Below are 21,003 nucleotides of genomic sequence, written 5' to 3'. Positions count from 1 at the left end.
TAGCCCGTTTTAACGGGCTTAACGGCTTGTAAATAAATAAAAGAACCGAGAACAGCTAGAGAAGAAAAAAGAGAGTTAGGATTCGTGGGCCCTTGGCCCCAGTGAGGGTTGGTACCACCTGTGGGGAGGAGCCCCACACTCAGGAGGCGAGGTCAGCTGATGGTAGGAGATTCAGTAGTGTAGAGGAACGGAGCGCCCTGCGTCACAGCCACGTGATCGTAGGTGCAGTAAAGGGAGGACTGTGGGAGATCCCGCGGAGCAGGGTGAGAGACACAGTTCAAGGAGAACCCACAGGGGTAGATTTTATAATTCTACGCTCGCGAGTACTTTCGCGCACCAGGCGCAAACAAACGTACGCCGGATTTTATAAGATACGCGCGTAGCCACGCGTATCTTATAAAATCCGGGGTCGGCGCGCGCAAGGGGGTGCACATTTGTGCAACTTGCGCACACCGAGCCCTGCGCGCGCAGCCCGTTCCCTCCGAGGCCGCTCCGAAATCAGAGCAGCCTCGGAGGGAACTTTCCTTCTGCCTCCCCCCACCTAACCCACCCCCCTGGCCCTATCTAAACACCCCCCCACCTCTGTCGCAGAAGTTACGCCTGCTCGAAGCAGGCGTAACTTTGCGCGTGCCGAGCTGGCTGCCGCGCGCCGTGTTCCGGTCTGGGGGCTGGTCCGGAGGCCACGGCCACGCCCCCAGGCCGAAACCAAACCCGCGGAACCGCCCCCGGATGACGCGCCGACTGCGTCATGCCTCCCGACACGCCCACCCCAAGAAAGCCCCGGGACTTACGCACGTCCCGGTTGCTTTGCGCGCGCCGGAAGCCTATGCAATATAGGCTTGGCACGCGCAGGGGGGTTTTAAAAGGATTACGAGCGTACCTTATGCGCGTAACCCTTTTAAAATCCGGCCCACAGCATACTTGCTGGAGTGGAGAGGCATGTACCAGAGCATGAACTTCCGAGAGAGAGAAGCGCTGGGCAGGCCCCGAGGAGCGGGGAGCGCGAGACAGGAACTTCTGGAGGACCGCAGCGGAGAGAGACCTGAAGGGCGGGGCTGCGCCGCAAGAGAGGCTCTGGCGTGGTGACGTAGTCTAATCCGCGGAGCGAGGAAGCCCAGGTGAATCTCTGCAGTAGTGACGAAAGCATGAAATTGTGCACGCTCTTTAGGACCAGGAGAGCTGCGTATTTTAAACGTTTCTAAAATACTTAAGCAGTTCTTTGTGGACTCCTTAAAAGACCAGGATTAGACATTTAGCCTGGCCAAAACTTAAGGCACAGCCCAGAAGTGAGCAGACCCAGGAGAGAATGGAGAGGCCCTGGGATGGAGGGAGACAGATGTCTTGCTGAAATTGTGACTGTTGGAAGTCTTGATTTATGCTACCAAGGTAAGCAGGCTGCTTCTGTTATTGTTACGCTTCACTGTGAATAAAGCATTTTCTGTGGAGAAAGCCTGGAGTCCAGACCATTCTGTCCTCTAGCCCCCTTCTAAAACCTAAGACCACTCGCATGGCATCACAGTTTGTATAATGGGGTCGAGCAGAGATGGTTTGAATGTTAAAGACTCAGGGACGGTAATTTTCAAACCAGCACTTTTTTATGTCAGCATGCGCCCAGATACGTGGCCATTTTATAACTTGCACCCACATAAGCAAGCACCTTATTAAATAGCCTGGGCACATGCCAGCTCAATTTTAAGTGTGCTCGTGCCCAGGCATGTAAATCGGGTTTCTACTGCATAAATCAGAGTATTTTAAAATCCAGTGCACATCCAGTTTCTCCAGTTTGTCCACCAGTTCAACCAGTGTAGAGCTAGGTCCTCCATCCCCCCCTGGTTTAATAGCCTGCACTCCCCGCAGTTACCCCAGATCCTTTAAACCCCACCAAAATGGCTGGCTTTTTTGTTGTTGTTGTTTTTACAGTTACATCTCCTCCCTAGCAGAAATAAAGTTATGAGGCAGAGGACCAGGGCACGCGCCCCAGGGCTCATAAGAATTTACGTGCACGTCTCTTGGCCATGCCCTGAAACACCCTCACCCGTCCAAACCCATGCCCCTTTTTGAAACTGACAGGCCGATTCAGTAAAATCAGCGGGAGAGCAGACGAACGCCTGCTCTCCCGGCGCGCGCACCGGCCCTTCACCAGTGCGCACGATTCTGTATTTAAATTAGGTGACATGGTAAAAACGGGGAAAAGGAGGCGCTAGGGACACTAGTGCGTCCCTAGCGCCTCCTTTTTGACAGGAGCGGCGGCTGTCAGCGGGTTTGACAGCCGATGCTCAATTTTGCCGGCGTCGGTTCTCGAGCCCACTGACAGCCACGGGCTCGGAAACTGGACGCCTGCAAAATTGAGCATCCGGTTTTCGGCCCGACAGCCGCGGGCCGAATTCAAATTTTTATTTTTTTTTACTTTTCGGGACCTCCGACTTAATATCGCTATGATATTAAGGGAGGAGCCCCACACTCGGGATGATATTAAGTCGGAGGGTGCACAGAAAAGCAGCTTTTACTGCTTTTCTGTGCACTTTCCCGGCGCCGGAAGAAATTAGCGCTGATCTTTGGGTGGGCGCTAATTTCTGAAAGTAAAATGTGCGGCTTGGCTGCACATTTTACTTTCTGTATCCCGTGCGCATACCTAATAGGGCCCTCAACATGCATTTGCATGTTGAGGGCCCTATTAGGTGCCGCGGGTTGGAGGCGCGTTTTCCTCCCCTTACTGAATAAGGGGTAAATACTGTATCGGCCTGTGAGTGAGATACACGTGCAGCATGAGAGGCGCCTGCATCCGAGTGGCTTTTAAATTTTGGTCAGCATGCGCATCTCTTGATTGATGTGTGCGCTGGGTTTTTTTAATTCACCCGATAATACCTCTGCCCACAGAAGTCCCACCTGCACTTTTATCTGCCTATAGGGCAGGCAATTTTCTAAAAGCTCATTTGTCTGGATAAAGCACTGTTTTACATATGGAAATGAGTTACAAAATTACCCTGTGTATATTTGGTATGCACTATACAAATCAGGGTAATCGATAAGGTGAATACCATAATTTTAGTCAGAAAAAAATAGCCCTGGCCCTTTAAAAATCAATTTTGGAATGAGAAACATTAACCAGCCTTTAGAATTAAGGAAAGCTTATTTCATTCTTTTAGGAAAATGTGGGGGCTCAAAGAAAGTTGAAGGTTTTCTTACTGTTTTATGGATTGTCTTATTGTTGTTTAATATTGTTTTGACTGTACTTTTATGTTATTCGATTATGGTTGCTTTATTGTGCTGAGCCAAGAATGCAGGATTGAGTGAATTATACATCTCTGAAAATAACTCTAATCAATAAATAACATATATTTCCTGTGGTTTTTTTTCCAAAAGCAAAACAATTGTATATAAAGGACAAAAGCACATGGATGGGAATGAATGGAAGCTGCACGTGTGTAGCGGTGCTCCGGGTCAGGCTTACTTCACTCTCGATCAGGAGCAAATCTATTCCAGGAGGTGAATAAAAGGCGCCTCGTGGATTTGTGTGACTCAGGCCTTGGTAGACAGGCGCGTAGGCAGAGTGAACAGTGCCAGTGACTCTTGCCAGTCCAACATATATTGGGGATGATTTTCCAAGCCGTTTGCGCCCATAAAACCCGTGAAGTGCGCGCTAACCTGTTTTTGGTTTTTTTTTACTCGATCTGCAGCGAGGAGTTCCGGGGGGTTTTAGCTGTGAAAAGGGGTGGCCACTTATAAACTCACCCCCATTATTCCCAGCCAGGGAAACTACAACAATCAAAGCTAGTCTATGTTTTTTTTTCAGTAGAAGCCTAAATGACAGTTCGTGCCCAGAATTGTGCTACAGATCGGCTCACAGTTACACGGTTTTTCCTAGCTAGATGACACATCCTTCGGGTCCTGAATTACCCCTGGCTGTTGTCACATACATCACGGCTGACAGACGCGCGCAGAGCTCGGCGCCCGGATCCGGCACGCGCTTTATTTCTGGGTTCTCAGCAGCACGAAAGTGTTAAACAGGAACAAATGTTGGGCAGCAGCAGCAGCGACATTAAGAAGTGCCTTTCCTGTATGCTGGGGAGCCCGTGGGGCGAGATGCGGTGCATGGGTCGAATGAGGCTTGCACGTGGGCTGCTTTGCATAAACACGGACCCAAAAAAAAAAAATCAAAAAAATCTGGAAGAGCTGTGTCATAGACCACAATGGTCTCATGCGCGATGTAATTGGAAGCAGAGATTCCTTAGCTCTGTGTCATTCACCTTTCATGTGCCGCAGCGTCTCCTAATATTTCTGAACTTGTAATTCTTCGGCAATGCCCCCATGCAGAGCTGGGTTTCTGCGCAGGAATAACGCGATGAGAGCAACGCATTCCTATGTCGCGTCACCACCTACGTCCCACAGGGAAAAAAAATCAAACTGGCAGTTGGGGGACCGTGCTTTTCCCATTTTTGGAGACAAAGAAAAAGAGAGGGCCGTGTTTCCACGTGGAGGTTCCAGTTGCTTTCACATTTTGAACATGAAGTCATCCTTTTCTGATCTCATCCTTTACTTTAGCTGGATTAAGCAGACAATGGCTTCAGACAGTAAATCCCTTTTTTTTTTTTTTTTTTTTTGAAACTGTATCTGGGACCTGCTCCAGTGCTTAATTTCAGCAGGAACTGATTTCCTGTGCCTCACTATAAAGCAGTACTGGAACTCTCTCCTGGATTTACACCATCTGTCTGTCTGTCTGTTGGCTCTGAGCGCCTCGGTGACAAAAATAGTGTCTGATTTGTATGATTAAGTTTCTGCTTTCCGGTAGAACTTGACCCTACACCGCTTTTACACATATAGACGCATACAGTGGGGCGTCAATCAATAAGATGAATTTAAACTGTGTTGATCCTGTGCTTAAATTCACCTTAGAGTGTGTGTGTGTGTGTGTGTGTGTGTGAGAGAGAGAGACTATCAATGGGAATCCTAAATTCAGGGGCTTCCATTTTAAGCAGCTACATTCAACCTAAACTGAAGTTGGCTGAATACAGGCATTTAAACTCGGCACCTAGCTTAGCTTCCTAAAGTTAGGCTTTTACACATATAGACGCATACAGTGGGGCGTCAATCAATAAGATGAATTTAAACTGTGTTGATACTGTGCTGAAATTCACCTTAGAGTGTGTGTGAGAGAGAGAGAGAGAGAGAGAGACTATCAATGGGAATCCTAAATTCAGGGGCTTCCATTTTAAGCAGCTACATTCAACCTAAACTGAAGTTGGCCGAATACAGGCATTTAAACTCGGCACCTAGCTTAGCTCCCTAAAGTTAGGTTCTAATGGCCCGATTTTAAAAGACCCGCGCGCGTAAAATCCAGGGTTTACATGTGTGGCTGGGCCTTGTGCGCGCCACGTGCATTTTCAAAGAGGCCCAGTACGCGCACAAGTGCCGGGCCTCTTTAAAGGGGCGAGCCAGGACAGCGCCATTGAATGCCGTCCCGAAGACTCGCGTGCCGGCAGGTGGCAGGCGCGAGCATCTTACTTCAGCTCGGGATCTGAAGGAAGATCTAAAAAAAAAAAAAAAAAAAGAAGAAAGCTAGATAGGGTTAAGAGGGTGGGGAGGAGAGGGGATGAGGGAGGGAGTTTAGGTAGGGGGGTAGGGAAGTTCCCTCCCACTCTGCTTCTTGACTGGGAGGGAACTGGGGAAGGCCCGAATGTGTCGCCGCGCGCAGTTTGCATAAATTCTCCCCCCCCCCCCCCCCCCGCACGTATGCGAGCGGATTATAAAATCCGGCGCACATGTGCGCACAGCCCATGGATTTTATAACGCGTGTGCCAGCACGCGCATGTTATAACATTGGCACATCCGTGTGTGCCGGGAAGCGCGCAAGCTTTAAAATCTACCCCTAAGCATCTTCTGAATATGGGGCTCTAAGTTTTCATGAGAAGGGGCTATAGCTGACCCTGTAGTTTTCTTTCTAACCACTAGATGGAGTTTTCAGGGGAAGAATTCTTTACTATTTCAAGACCTCTCTCTCGCTTTATCAATGAGTCAGAATGGATCCTGGGACTTTGCTACCCCAAGAGTCAGAGTGTACTCCTGTGTTCAAAATGAGGAAAGATCATCCACGTTTTTCCTGGATAATTCTGTAATCCAGTCAGAGTAAGTAGCAAAGAATGGTTTTTTCTACAGAGATATATCCTCTATCTAAGGGGCATAGCAAAGGGGTTTGTATTGAGCCTGATATCAACCAGTAACCTCTCCTCCAAGGTATTAGATTGACCTTCAGGAACTGAAAAGGGGTTGCTGGGAATAAGGAAGCGCTCCCAGCAAATCGAAGGCTGCCTAGCACCATGCTACAGAACCTGGAACTTGACCTACTACTGTATATTCCGACCTGCACTACCGGACCTGCAAGTGCATACTCCGGCCTGGACCTGCTTGGGAGTACTTACAATCGTACTGGATCTGTTACTGCCAGACTTGTATGTTTAAACCTCCTGCGACTGCTAAACTGGCATCTTAGACAGTTCTGGATCTTAGAAAGTTTCCGAGCCCACATGCCCTGAAAAAGTGTGTGTTTGCATCTGGAGCATGTTTGTAAGAAATCTGATACTAAGTGTGTGTTTATTCTGTTGTTTGAATAAACCTGGAATGCAACCTGACATCAACACAGAATGTTTCTTTCCTTACCAGAGAGAGTCCTGTTTATAAAAAGAAAGCTTTGTATTCTAGAGAGGCCTGGGAAGTGCAAACAAGACGCGTATTTGTGTGTGTGTGATTAAACTGAGGAAGGTTGTCCTAGGTCATTGATACAAATATTGCATGTTGCTGAGAAGACTGGAATTCTAGAAAAAGTACTTGGATTATAGTGAGGCAGAGAAGACTCAAATAAGAAAAATGCCTGGACTAGTCGGAAGATAGATTCCTGGAAACACCTTGGCTAATTATATTGAGTCAAGACGGAAAGTTACATGAAAATAAATCAAGATGTAGAGGATCAAACAGTTCTCGAGTCCTATTTATATGAAACAGGACTGTAGAGGAGAGGTGGAATATGACAGAAGAATCGATAAGTCAAAAGCATAAGTAAAGCACAAGAAGCAAACATCTCAGCGGAAAGAAAATTCTGTAATAAGGACTCACAAAATGAGGCTCCGATGAGATAGACTGAGGAGCACTCTAAGGAAATATTTCTTCAGAAGAGGGCGGTGGAAACATGGAACAGCATCCTAGAGAACATAAACTTTATCAGACATCAAGAAGGCATGGGATTGGCTCAGAGGACTCTTAGCTGCGAGGAAGGGAAGGAAAAGCCAGAGATCAAGTGGGTTCTGTGGCACTGCGGCAGGAAGGGGAAACGGGCAGACGGGATGGCTCTTGGGTTTTTTCTCCTGTTCTCTTTTTCTGTATATGCACAGCAAGAAAAGAAGCAGCTGTAACCCACTGCGAGCTGGTACTGCCCAAGACTCCCCTCTACTGAAATGTCGCTGCCGTCTAGGACCAGAGCCCCCTACTAGCTGTGAATGTGTGAGTCGTTGATGAGAGCGTGTGTGAAAGAAGAAGACATTGAAAGCAGGATGTAGCAGGGGTGGTGACACAGATGCGGATGGCCCCTCTGTTCCTCTTCCCGGGGGCAGTGTCTCCAAACGGGGATTTGTTTTGTTTATACCTCGACAAAAGGCAAGCTCTGCTTAATACCTGCATTGTGCCAAAGACAGCCTCCTCCTCAAGTTCATCTTATGTGATCTGTACAGGCAAGATAGCAAGATGCGCCCGGACGTTCTTCTTAATCAGCCTGGTGGCGCCCAATACAAACGGGACCATTTCTGTATCTTTCTTGGTCTCTGATTGTATCCCTAAGTACCTGAGCATCTTCGATCTCTCCATTCATCCGCAGAACAGTCGCTTGATACTGACACTTCTATTAGCAGTGATTGTCTCCTTTACCACTCTGGCTGGTTTTCTTGTAAGTTTTTTTAATCGGTTGGAGTGGGAATGTCTCAGGTGACCGCAGCTTCTTCAATCTCTACAGTTCTGTTGGGGTGGCGATCCCGGTGCTTCCCTGGCACAGCGATGTTATAATGTTTACACAGTGCTCGGTGGGTGAGCCGCGCCATCTTGTTGGGCCTTTCTGTGTACAGGCTTTCTGACGTCACACCCAGCAATGAGATGTGTAACCATTTCCAGTTCTGTTTTACAGACTCTGCATGCATGTATTTGTTTTACTATTATTTTCTTTACTGGATATGAACTCTCTTATCCATAGTCCACTATCCTGTGTTGCAATTATCTCTACCTCTTTTTAGCCATTCCTGTGTTAGGATTTGATCTACATAGGGTTTCTGAAGTAACTTTATGTACTTCCCTTGTATTCATGCTTTTTCCAATTGGTTTTCTTTGTTTATTGATCTGAGTCTTTAAAAAAAAACTTATCTTGTTTTTTCAGTTCTGTTGCTTCTTTCTCCTCATATACTAGCAGATTCTCACTAATTTCTTCTGTTTGTCAGAACACTTGTCCAAATTTAAGGATGGGGTCGATTGTGGCTGTTCACTTTCATAAGCCAGCATTTAAAAATAAATATTTGGGTCTGTTGTTGCTGTTAAATATTCCTGGTGGCCTATCATAGTAGCTCTGTATCTGTAATCTATTTCTATAGGACCCATTCCTCCTTCTGCACTTGGTTTGTACACTCTCTCAGTATATGCTGCTTCTTATAGATTACCTCATGGGCATGGAGGAGTTTTCTTTTTCTTACATCCAACTTTTTGAGATCTTTATAGGGTGAGTCTTTGATTCCAAAGTTGTATGAGTCCAGGGATTACAAGATGATTGATGCTTTGCATTTTATTCCATGCTGTTAAAGCACTTTTCAATATTAGTTTCAGTCTTCTTTAGTTCTCTTTGCTGATCTTTTCTCTCAGTGATTTTTGCTGGATTGTCAAACCTTCCTCCACTCCCTTTGCTCCATTTAATTTATATTACAGTCTTCAGTTAGAGAGATGTTTTCAGATTTTTTTTATATTTCATCGATATTCAGACAGGCTAAGACTCATTAGCACATTTGTCCAGGCCAAATGTTATCCTTATGTCATCTGAGAAGCTTTTCACTAGCTAAGTTATGATCAGAGAAGCTGTAAAGTTTCAAGTCATCTAAAAATAGTAGGTATGAGAGGATGAATCTCAACTTGACAGACTGAATGACCATTTTAGTCTTTGACTGCTATCATTTATTATGTTACTATTTTACTATGATGTTATCTGTGGTTCATTAGTGTCTCTGGTCTATGAATTCATCCATAATCTCACGGAGATAATAAGCGTACTCAGTGGATTCAGTGCCAGACAAAACAAGAGTCATGAGAGAGAATCTCCCTGAAATATTCCTTTCTGGATCTTGTCAAGGATGACAAATTGTCCATCTTCATAATTCAAACAGTGGACTTGATCAATCTAGGATTTATTTTGTACATTTCAAGGCATTTTATTAGCCAAGAAAAGCCTTTTTATAGTCAGGGCTCCTGGTCTTCCATGATTCTGCAGCCAAGGGAAAGGCTGCAAAATGCAGCACCTTTTAGGGAATTTTCTGGTTCCCGCAAAATTGCCACATGAGACCAGGTGCCAAGCTGGACCTTTAATGCAGAAGCTATCAGGCAGCACTTTCCATTTCCTTTTCCCCTCTCCTGGCAAATGTCTTCCACCCTCTGGCATAGGGGCCAACTCTGTGGGTGCTGCCTCTCGCAGTCCTGTAGCTTGGGAGCTGAGAACTCAATGTTGTAAGGCTGTAGGGGACGGCAGGAAAGAAGTGCTTCTGACTCCTTGCTACTAAACCTGCCTCCCCCTACAGCCTCTGTTGGCTGGCTGTGGAATATCTGACTAATGAGCTGCAGGGAGGACATTCACTGCACTTCTTTCTCCCAACTACTGCGCCTGCCTCCCCCTGCAACCTATTGGCTGGCTGTGGAATGTCTGACCAATGGGCTGCAGGGGAGGGCAGGCACTGTACTTCTGTTTCCCAGCTACTGCTCCTGCCTCCCCCTGCAACCTATTGGCTGGCTGTGGAATGTCTGACCAATGGGCTGCAGGGGAGGGCAGGCACTGTACTTCTGTTTCCCAGCTACTGCTCCTGCCTCCCCCTGCAACCTATTGGCTGGCTGTGGAATGTCTGACCAATGGGCTGCAGGGGAGGGCAGGCACTGTACTTCTGTTTCCCAGCTACTGCTCCTGCCTCCCCCTGCAACCTATTGGCTGGCTGTGGAATGTCTGACCAATGGGCTGCAGGGGAGGGCAGGCACTGTACTTCTGTTTCCCAGCTACTGCTCCTGCCTCCCCCTGCAACCTATTGGCTGGCTGTGGATGGGCTGCAGGGGTACCAGAGAGTAGCAGCAACTTAGGAAAGACAGGCTTCCTGACCGAGATGCAGTGGAGATGGGAAGGGCTGCTGATAGACGAACTAAGGAAAAGAAAGAGGGACAGAGGGGCTGAGTGAATTGCTGGGAGATGGTTTAAAAGAGATATTGGCTGGGAGAGAGAATGTTGTGAGGGCCTGGGAGAGGAAATGAAAGAAGGAATTTTGGGTGGGAGAGGAGGAAGTGAGAAGAAGGAATAGCAGAGGGGATGTAGGAGAGAGAGGAGCAGACACAGGCTATGTGTTGGGATTCTGCCTGCGGGCCTAGCCGCTGGCAAAATCTTACCTCTGGTGGCAGGCCGCCGCCTCTGTCATCGCGCAGCCTGGAGGTCGCTGCTGTGCCAGTGCCTCCGCAGTCCTAGTGCCACCGCCGGGAGTTCTTCATCGCAGCTTGAAGCCGCCGCTGCCTGTTTCCTCTTCACACAAAATATCATATAGTGACATATAATATGTTATAAATCTTTATTCATTTTTCCAAAATGTTTTTCTAGAAACAACCTTTCTTTTAAAATTTCTAAATTCCAAAAACAGACCCCCAAGGAATACCAACCTAAAAATCCCAACCCCTGCTTACAAACCATTCACACTTCCATTCATACATATATTCTCTAAAAACATTTCTCTGATCTTTTACATAGAAACATAGAAACATAGAAATGACGGCAGAAGAAGACCAAACGGCCCATCCAGTCTGCCCAGCAAGCTTCACACATTTTTTCTCTCATACTTATCTGTTTCTCTTAGCTCTTGGTTCTATTTACCTTCCTCCCCCACCATTGAAATATCTAGCTTGATTAGTTAGGGGTAGTAGGGATAGTAACCGCCGCAATAAGCAAGCTACACCCATGCTTATTTGTTTTACCCAGACTATGTTATACAGTCCTTATTGGTTGTTTTTCTTCTCCCCTGCTGTTGAAGCAGGGAGCTATGCTGGAAATGCGTGATGTATCAGTCTTCTCCCATGCCGTTGAAGCAGAGAGCCATGCTGGATATGCATCGAAAGTGAAGTATCAGACACATTTGGTTGGGGTAGTAACCGCCGTAACAAGCCAGCTACTCCCCGCTTTGTGAGTGCGAACCCTTTTTTCTTCTCCCCTGTCGTTGAAGCAGAGAACTATGCTGTATATGCATTGAAGGTGAAGTATCAGGCTTATTTGGTTTGGGGTAGTAACCGCCGTAACAAGCCAGCTACTCCCCTCTTTGTGAGTGTAAATCCATTTTTCCACATTTCCTCTTGCTGTTGAAGCTTAGAGCGATGTTGGAGTCACAGTAAGCATGTGTATGTTTATTGAATAAGGGTATTGTCTCCAGGCAGTAGCTGTCATTCTGGTGAGTCACCCACTCTTCATTGGCAGCCTCTTGACTTTATGGATCCACAGTGTTTATCCCACGCCCCTTTGAAGTCCTTCACAGTTCTGGTCTTCACCACATCCTCCGGAAGGGCATTCCAGGCGTCCACCACCCTCTCCGTAAAGAAATACTTCCTGACATTGGTTCTGAATCTTCCTCCCTGGAGCTTCAAATCGTGACCCCTGGTTCTGCTGATTTTTTTCCTACGGAACAGGTTTGTCGTTGTCTTTGGATCATTAAAACCTTTCAAGTATCTGAAAGTCTGTATCATATCACCTCTGCTCCTCCTTTCCTCCAGGGTGTACATATTTAGATTCTTCAATCTCTCCTCGTACGTCATGCGATGAAGATCCTCCACCTTCCTGGTCGCCCTTCTCTGTACCGCTTCCATCTTGTCTTTGTCTTTTTGTAGATACGGTCTCCAGAACTGAACACAGTACTCCAGGTGAGGCCTCACCAAGGACCTGTACAAGGGAATAATCACTTCCCTTTTCTTACTCGATATTCCTCTCTCTATGCAGCCCAGCATTCTTCTGGCTTTTGCTATCGCCTTGTCGCATTGTTTCGCAGACTTCATATCGTTAGACACTATCACCCCAAGGTCCCTCTCCTGCTCCGTGCACATCAGCTTTTCCCCCCCCCCATCGAATACAGTTCATTCGGATTTCCACTCCCCATATGCATGACTTTGCACTTCTTGGCATTGAATCTGAGCTGCCATATCTTCGACCACTCTTCCAGTTTCCTTAGATCCCGTCTCATTCTCTCCACTCCTTCCGGCGTGTCCACTCTGTTGCTGATCTTCGTGTCATCCGCAAAAAGACAAACCTTTTACAAACTATTTTACAAATATTTTTAAAATATTTTGACAAATATTTTACAAATATTTCTTTCCTCTCCAAACCAATTTTTCCTCTCCAAACCAATTTTTCAAAAGCAGAAAAAGTTCTTTTTATGCTGTAGAATTTTCCGTCGCTACCAACGATCACACTCTCTTCTTCTGTGAATCCTTAATTATTTTTATACTCTCATTGTCCTCCCAACGTATTTCGCCTTTTCACAGGCTTCTTCAGGAGAGCATAAAAAATATTTCCTGCCGCTCACATGTCTTCAATACATTCGTTTTTACAGTATTCCCATATAGGTTCCACCTACAAAAATGTTATCATATTCAAATAAAATTTACCAAAAAACATTTTTCAAACAAATCCTTCTTCAATCAGTGTTATACAATTATTACCTGTACTTCCAAGAATCATTTGACGCACCTAAACAGATACATACCTCGACTCCCGCTTTTCATTGCATCATGACCAGCTCCCGCAGGGTAACCACATTTGCGGTATATCTCCTGCCTCTTTTTCACACTTTACCTACAACAAATTAAATCAAACATTGTCCACACTTCTTAACATTTAGGTTTCCCAAAACGGACTTATATCTACTCAAAATTGTGTGAGAAATTGAAAGAAACTTACCCCACCAATTTCAAAAAGGAACGCTGTTATGCCCAGGAGGGTCGTGAACCCTTGGACCAACGGGAGGTTGATATGACCTTTAGGAGATGGCTCCTGAGGTTCCCCCGTCGGGTGGCGAGGTGGAAGAGAAGTTGGGACGGGCTGGATCTTCGCTGGTGGAGACTCAGATGAGCCCCTGAGAGGGTGAAGAGGCGTGGAGGCGGAGCAAGGACCAACTGGATCTTCGCCACTGGAAGCCCGCAGCCCCCCCCGGGAGGAGCCTGTAGCAGTGGTTCTCAACCCTGTCCTGGGGACCCCCTCAGCCAGTTGGGTTTTCATGATATCCACAATGAATATGCATGAGAGAAAATTTGCATACACTGCCTCCATAACATGCACATTTTCTCTCATGCATATTCATTGTGGATATCATGAAAACCCGACTGGCTGGGGGGGTCCCCAGGACAGGGTTGAGAACCACTGGCCTGTAGGGACCTGGGCCGCTGGGACTTAGGTGGACCTTTGAGAGGTCGAAGAGGCGTGAGGTCGGTGCAAGGGCCAATTGGATCTTCGCCACTGGAAGCCCGCGACCCCCCCCCCCCGGGAGGAGCCCATAGGGACCCGGGCTGCTGGGACTTAGGTGGGCCCTTGAAGACGGATGGTCTGGAAGAAGTCCGAGGTCGAGTACCAGAGGGTCGTCGCTTGCCAGTCCGAGATCACACACCAAGGATTCACCGCTTGCCAGTCCGAGGTCACACGCCGAAGAATCACCGCATGCCAGTCCGAAGTCACACACCGAGGAATTGTCCGAGAAGAAGCAGGGACCAGGAACCAGGAACCCGAGGCACCAGAAGACTCTCCTAAGTGAGCAGACTTGTTGCCAAGTCAAGGAGTGAGCGGAGGAAGTCTCCTTTTTATACTTCCCCTGTGCCTAGCCCATTAGGAGCAGGTGCAGGCAATTTGGAGGACGAGGCCCCTTTAAATCTTCAGAGGAGGCGCGGCCTCGCGCCTAAGGGCAGGGCGGCCATCTTGGCTCCGGGAGCAGAGCAGAGCGGCCCGGCGCCGTGAGGGGAGGCCTGGGGCACCTCCCCCGCCGGCAACCACCGCGGGGACCCGCGCCGAGGTGCGGGAGTGAACAGGGCCGAACTCCAGCGACCTCCCCGATGCTGCCACGGCGGCCCCAACGCCGCAAGTCAGGTAGGGGCTCGCGGTCGCGGGCGGCCGCGGTGCACAACAAACGCCACCGCTGCTACGGCATCCTACCGCCATCTTTTTCAAACGAATCAAGATCAACAAACTCCACCCCCTGTGCCTCCTTTTAAATTCATCAGAGCCAATCCAAAAGATACAATTGTATTCACATCTCATCCTCATGTTTCTCAAGTGATTTAAAGGGATGAAGAAGAATACTCCACCCCCTATCTTTCCTTAAGGAAAAAATCTCAAAACGATTAAAAAATACCGACTAATCTCATAACCTGCATACCTAGAAACACGCAATCCAGTCAATTCTGTCATTTAATCCATTTGGCCACAGAGTCCTTAATGAAAAAATCCACCTCTGCTCTACTCACAACAACATTTTATTTAAATCGCCACCACGTCTGTTTTTTATTTCCTGGATCACAAAAAACCGAAGATCCTCAACCAAATGCTGACGTTCATGCCAATGCTTCACCAGTGGAGCAATTTCAACCTAGTTGCAAATCCTGCTGCAGTGTTCCAATATTCGTGTTTTAATCTTTCTTGACGACTTACCAACGTAAAGTAAACCACACGGACATTTTATAATGTAAACCACTGAAGCAGATTGACAGGTGGTAAATGTTCTTAAGAAACCTTTCTGTTCCAAAATCGGATGAATAAAGAATTGTATTGATAAACATAGTTTGCAAACACTACAGTTGTTACATGAATTATGTCCTCCCATCACACCATCCATATTCTCTCTAGGTGCTAAGTCCAAATGTACAAGCATATCCCGTAAATTTTTAGGTCTCCGAAATGAAAACATCGGGGGGTCTTTCAGACCAACAAAGCCATTGACCAAATGCCAATGGTTTTTAATAACCTGAATTAAATTACCCACCCTATTCGAGTAAGGTAAAATACATACCAATGATGGAGAATCCTCAGTCTTTCTGGGGGTCAATAAAAGATCTCGATTAATGTATCTCGCTCTTTTATAAGCTTGTTTGATTACCCAATCTGGATACCCCCTTACATTAAATCTTTCTCTTAAATCTTTGGCATGTTTTTAAAAAACTGTCACATCTGAACAAATCCTCCTTACCTGAAAAACTGCCCCAATGGAATATTTTCTCTGATGTGTTTCGAGTGAGAGCTTGTAAAATGCAACAACCCATTCCTGTCCGTAGTTTTCCGATGTAACTTAATTGTAAAAATCCCATCTTTTTTACCTACCTTCATATCTAAAAAAGGAACCCAATGTGTCTGAATATCACAGATAAACTTAAGGTTTACGTCCCTCCCATTTAATTGGTGAAAAAATTGTTCAAACTCCATTTTAGACCCCGACCAAATTATAAGGATGTCGTCAATATAGCGACACCACAGTCTCACATGTTTGTACCATGAGGAAGAATAAACATATTTCTCCTCAAAGGCAGTAACATACAAACATGCGAGATCTGGGGCCATTGTAGCCCCCATTGCGGTTCCATGAATCTGTTGAAAGAATTCATTCTTAAATAGAAAATAATTTTTAGTCAGGACAATGGTTGCTAATTCCACCAGGAAATGTGTAGGGACCTTCTTTTCTACCCTTGTTTCCAAAACCTCCTGAATCAGACTAATAGTAGCCCCCTGAGGAATACTAGAATATAAGGATTCAATATCCATAGATATGAGCAAAGTGGATTCTGTCATGACAGGAAGGGTATTCAACACTCATATCAAATGAGAAGAATCCTTAATGTATGATCTGGCTAACGGGACAAAAGGTTGTAAAAACCAATCCACATATATCGATAACGGCTCTAACACTGAGCCAATGCCTGATACAATTAGTCTCCCAGGCTGCGAATCTAAAGATTTATGCACCTTCGGAAGGATGTAAAAAACAGGAATTCGTGGATTACGATTTAATAGAAAGGCTGCCTCCTTCACAGTGACCCATCCCACACTCAAGGCTTCCGTCACTATTTCAGAAATTCATACAGATAATAGTACAGTGGGATCCTCAGCTAATCGACAATAAAACTTCTCATTCCCAAGCTGCCGATACACCTCCTATTCATATTTATCTCTATCTAAAATAACAATGGAGCCGCCTTTATCAGCGGGTTTGAACACTAGATCTTTTTGATAACTAAGATTTTCCAATGCTAAATGTTCTTCTTTAGTAGAGGTGTGAATCGTGTGATCGATCGTCTTAACGATCGATTTTGGCTGGGGGGGGGGAGGGAAATCTTATCGTCGTGTTTTTTTTTTTTTTTTTTTAAATCGTTAAAAATCGTAAATTGGGGGAGGGCGGGAAAACCGGCACACCAAAAAACCCCTAAAACCCACCCCGAACCTTTAAAACAAATCCCCCACCCTCCTGAACCCCCCCAAAATGTTTTAAATTACCTGGGGTCCAGTGGGGGGGTCCCGATGCGATCTCCCTCTCTCTCTGGCCACGGCTGCGTTGAGAAATGGCACCGGTGGCCCTTTGCCCTTATCGTGTGACAGGGCAAAGGTAGCAAAATGGCGCCAGCGCCATTTTGAAGATTGGCAATACGGCCCGCGTGCAGGAGGTCGCTCCCGGACCCCCGCTGGACTTTTGGCAAGTCTTGTGGGGGTCAGGAGGCCCCCCTCAAGCTGGCCAAAAGTCCCTGGGGGTCCAGCGGGGGTCCGGGGGCGATCTCCTGCACACATGACGTCGGGAGCCAGGAACCAAAATGGCGCCGGCGCTACCTTTGCCCTGTCACATGATAAGGGCAAAGGGCCATCAGCGCCATTTCTCAACGCAGCCGTGGCCAGAGAGAGAGGGAGATCGCGTCGGGACCCCCCCACTGGACCCCAGGTAATTTAAAACATTTTGGGGGGGTTCGGGAGGGTGGGGGATTTGTTTTAAAGGTTTGGGGTGGGTTTTAGGGTTTTTTTGGTGTGCCGGTTTACTCGCGCCCTATTTAACGATACAATGCAAATGCCCCTGACGATAAATCGGGGGCATTTGTATTGTATCATGCACTTTAACGATTTTGGACGATTTTAAAATTATCTGACCATAATTTTAATCGTTCAAAAACGATTCACATCCCTATTCTTTAGTCAAATTCCAAAAATGAAATTGTTGTTCAGCCTCATTCAATTTCAAATCCCGCTCCACTACTTCCTCAAACGCCGCCATAAGCAGGTGCATTGGACCTGGTGGCATCCAACATGAGAGATTTTTAACAACTGAGCCATCAGATTTTAACCCATTGTTTCCCTGAAAAAATATTTTTAATTTCATCAGACGAAAAAACTTTTGTAATGCAAGCCTAAGTTCAAATGGATCATATTGGGGGATGGGTGCAAAAGACAAACCCCGATTTAATACTCTTAATTCTGTGGACGTTAAGGAATATGAAGATAAATTTATAACCAAATCACAATTACTATTTACTGTTGATTGCAATCTCGCAAATGAACTGGACTGCGATTCCTTGATGTATGACCTCCTCGTCCGCCACGACGTACTGTCCCGTAATGTGGCTTCGAAACCTGGTCTAAAAAAGAGACATGTCCTCCCTCTTCTCCTGACGAATCGCTCGATGATGAATCAAAATTGGTAGGTTTTTAAAATTTGGAATGATTTTTGTTACACCATGGATAAACATATCCATGAGTGCAATCATTTTCGTTCCGTTTGAATTTTTTCAATTTCGTTTCTTTCAACTTCTCACGCATTGCTTCGATATTTTGATTCAATTCGTTAAGTTTCAAATCAAAAGTTTTTAAACTGAATCAAAATATCGAAGCAATGCGTAAGAAGTTAAAAGAAACGAAATTGAAAAAATTCAAACGGAACGAAAATGATTACACTCATGGATATATTTATCCATGGTGTAACAAAAAAAGTTCCAAAAATAATCTTCCAGTCTTGCAAGGTCCTCCTGTAATGTATCACAGTCTGCTTGTGATTTAACTACTCTGAATAATTGTGTATCATCCGCAAATTTGATAATCTCACTCGTCGTATTCCTTTCCAGATCATTTATAAATATAATGAAAAGCACCGGTCCAAGTACAGATCCCTGAGGCACTCCACTGTTTACCCTTTTCCACTGAGAAAATTGACCATTTAATCCTACTCTCTGTTTCCTGTCTTTTAACCAGTTTGTAATCCACGAAAGGACACTGCCTCCTATCCCATGACTTTTTAGTTTTCGTAGAAGCCTCTCATGAGGGACTTTGTCAAACGCCTTCTGAATATCCAAATTCAATACATCTACTGGCTCACCTTTATCCACATGTTTATTAACCCCCTTCAAAAAAATGAAGCAGATTTGTGAGGCAAGACTTGCCTTGGGTAAATCCATGCTGTGTTCCATTAAACCATGTCTTTCCATATGCTCTGTGATTTTGATCTTTAGAATAGTTTCCACTATTTTTCCTAGCACTGAAGTTAGGCTCAATGCTCTATAGTTTCCTGGATTGCCCCTGGAGCCCTTTTAAAATATTGGGCCAGCCTCCAGTCTTCAGGTTGTTGGAGAGGTGGACCCCTGAGCCACGACGAAGTTGGCACCACCTATAGGAGAAACCCCTTATAGGCCCTCGTTGTCAGGAGGCAGATGCAGGAAAGTGGAGACCCAACTGGACCTTCACCTATACCAGCCCACACTCCCCGCAGATTGAGCCCTTGGATACTGGGGCCAGCAGGACTTAGGCGCGGGTCTCCAGACAAAGACAATCCCACAAAGATGGAAGGCAAAAGTGAAGTCAGATGTACCAGTGGTCGGGGCCGGCAGCAGGCAAGGGAATCCGAGAACAGGCCAGAGGTCAGGGCAGGTGGCTAAGGCGAAGAGACGGTAGGCAGGTAGGACTTCAAGATGGGATCCAGGGACGAGCCGAGTCAAGAACCAGAAGCGCAAGCCGAAGGGACGAGGAGCTGGAACAGGAGCAGGGGTGGTAGTAGGATACGAAATAAGGAACAGGAGCAGGAGCATAGGACAAGGAGCTGGAAAGAACTGAAGCAGAAACACAGCGCAACTCACACTCACTAGGGAGCAGGACCTGTTGCTGGGCGAGGAAGGAGTGACAAGGCAAGGTACTTATACCTGCCTTGCCTGATGTCATCACTCCGGGCCGCGGGGAACTTTCCTGCTGCTGCCCCTTTAAATGGAGCAGAGTGGCGCGTGCGCACCTGGAGGAGGATCAGAGGACAGCAGCAGAGTCGGAGGATGCCGCAAGCGTGGAGGCAGACAGCACAAACCGAGCAGGCCTCAGGAACGGGGCACAGCCATGGGACGAGGTGAGGGGGAACCGGCCTTATCTTCCCTAAGAGCCCCTTTAGCCCCTCGATCATCTAATGGTCCAACGACTCCCTCACATGTTTTCTGCTTCGGAAATAGTTTAAAAAGTTTTTACTATGAGTTTTTGCCTCTATGGCCAACTTCTTTTCAAATTCTCTCTTAGCCTGCCTTATCAATGTTTTACACTTAACTTGACAATGCTTATGCTTTTTCCTATTTTCTTCAGATGGATCCTTCTTCCAATTTTTGAAGGATGATTTTTTGGCTAAAATAGCCTCTTTCACCTCACCTTTTAACCGTGCTGGTAATCATTTTTCCTCCCTCCCCCCTTTCTTTTTTTTATCTCATTTTTATTAAGGAATTTTCTTGTTTTAAACCATAATATACATAATACATAATACTCAAGAAATAAAATGACAGGCATTCATGTAACAGCATACAATGGCGTTCCAACATGGTATTCCATACGGGAAAGCTAGACCGATTCAGTGTTACTAGACTCTATGTTGGGACAACTTACATGAACCTACATGAACATATATGAACATGCCCTTTTTAACTGCGAGCCTGAAAGAGCTGAGTACAGGAAAATAGCAAATCTTAATGCATAGGAATAACAGAACTTAGTGAGACTTAATCCCTCTCTACCCCCTTCCCCTTCCCTTCCCATCCCCTCTCCCTCCCCACTTACTTCAACCATCTAAAATTGCTCTGAGTTAAGCTCACTAATAGTTCTAGTATCGCAAATACAAATTGCCTCTATTACATCAGCGCCCATGTCATTGAGTCACATATTGAATTTCTGGGAGTTCATAGGCTGTTATATTTATGTGATAGTAAATTGATGGATTTATAGGCTGCCGTAGATGGTACTGGAGTGTTGTATAATGTGTTGGAGACATGGACCAAGTAGTATGAAATCCGTATGTTTAGTCCCCTTTAGCTTGTCAAGTGGGGTGTAAAGGGAGGAGCTGCCTCGTATTTTGCTCGGTGAACCCCTAAATGGATTTTATATGGAAAGGTTGCTTAAATGTTGCTCTTAAGGCCTAGTTATAGATGAAGTGTAAGTGTGTTCTAATCAATTCCAGAATTGGAGCTGGGGGAGATTCTTTAGAGAAGCAGGGGGTAAAGAACTTGTAAAAGGCTGCCAGATTCTTTGGGCCTCTTCTCTATGTTTGGCAGATACCCGTACTGCTGACATGAATTCCATACTTAGAAGTTTAATCAGTTTACGTTCCCAGACAATATAGGAGGGTGGGTCAGGTCCTAACCAGCAGGCAAGGATGGATTGTTTAGCTGTCAGTCTCGCCTTATCCAATAGCAGATCTAGATCTTTATTCCAATTAGTAACAGTCTTCGGCGTAG

Source organism: Rhinatrema bivittatum, chromosome 3 (assembly GCF_901001135.1).
Source record: "Rhinatrema bivittatum chromosome 3, aRhiBiv1.1, whole genome shotgun sequence".
Lineage (NCBI taxonomy): Eukaryota > Metazoa > Chordata > Amphibia > Gymnophiona > Rhinatrematidae > Rhinatrema > Rhinatrema bivittatum.
The sequence above is the reverse complement of the archived record's forward strand: the minus strand, read 5'-3'. Positions refer to the sequence as shown.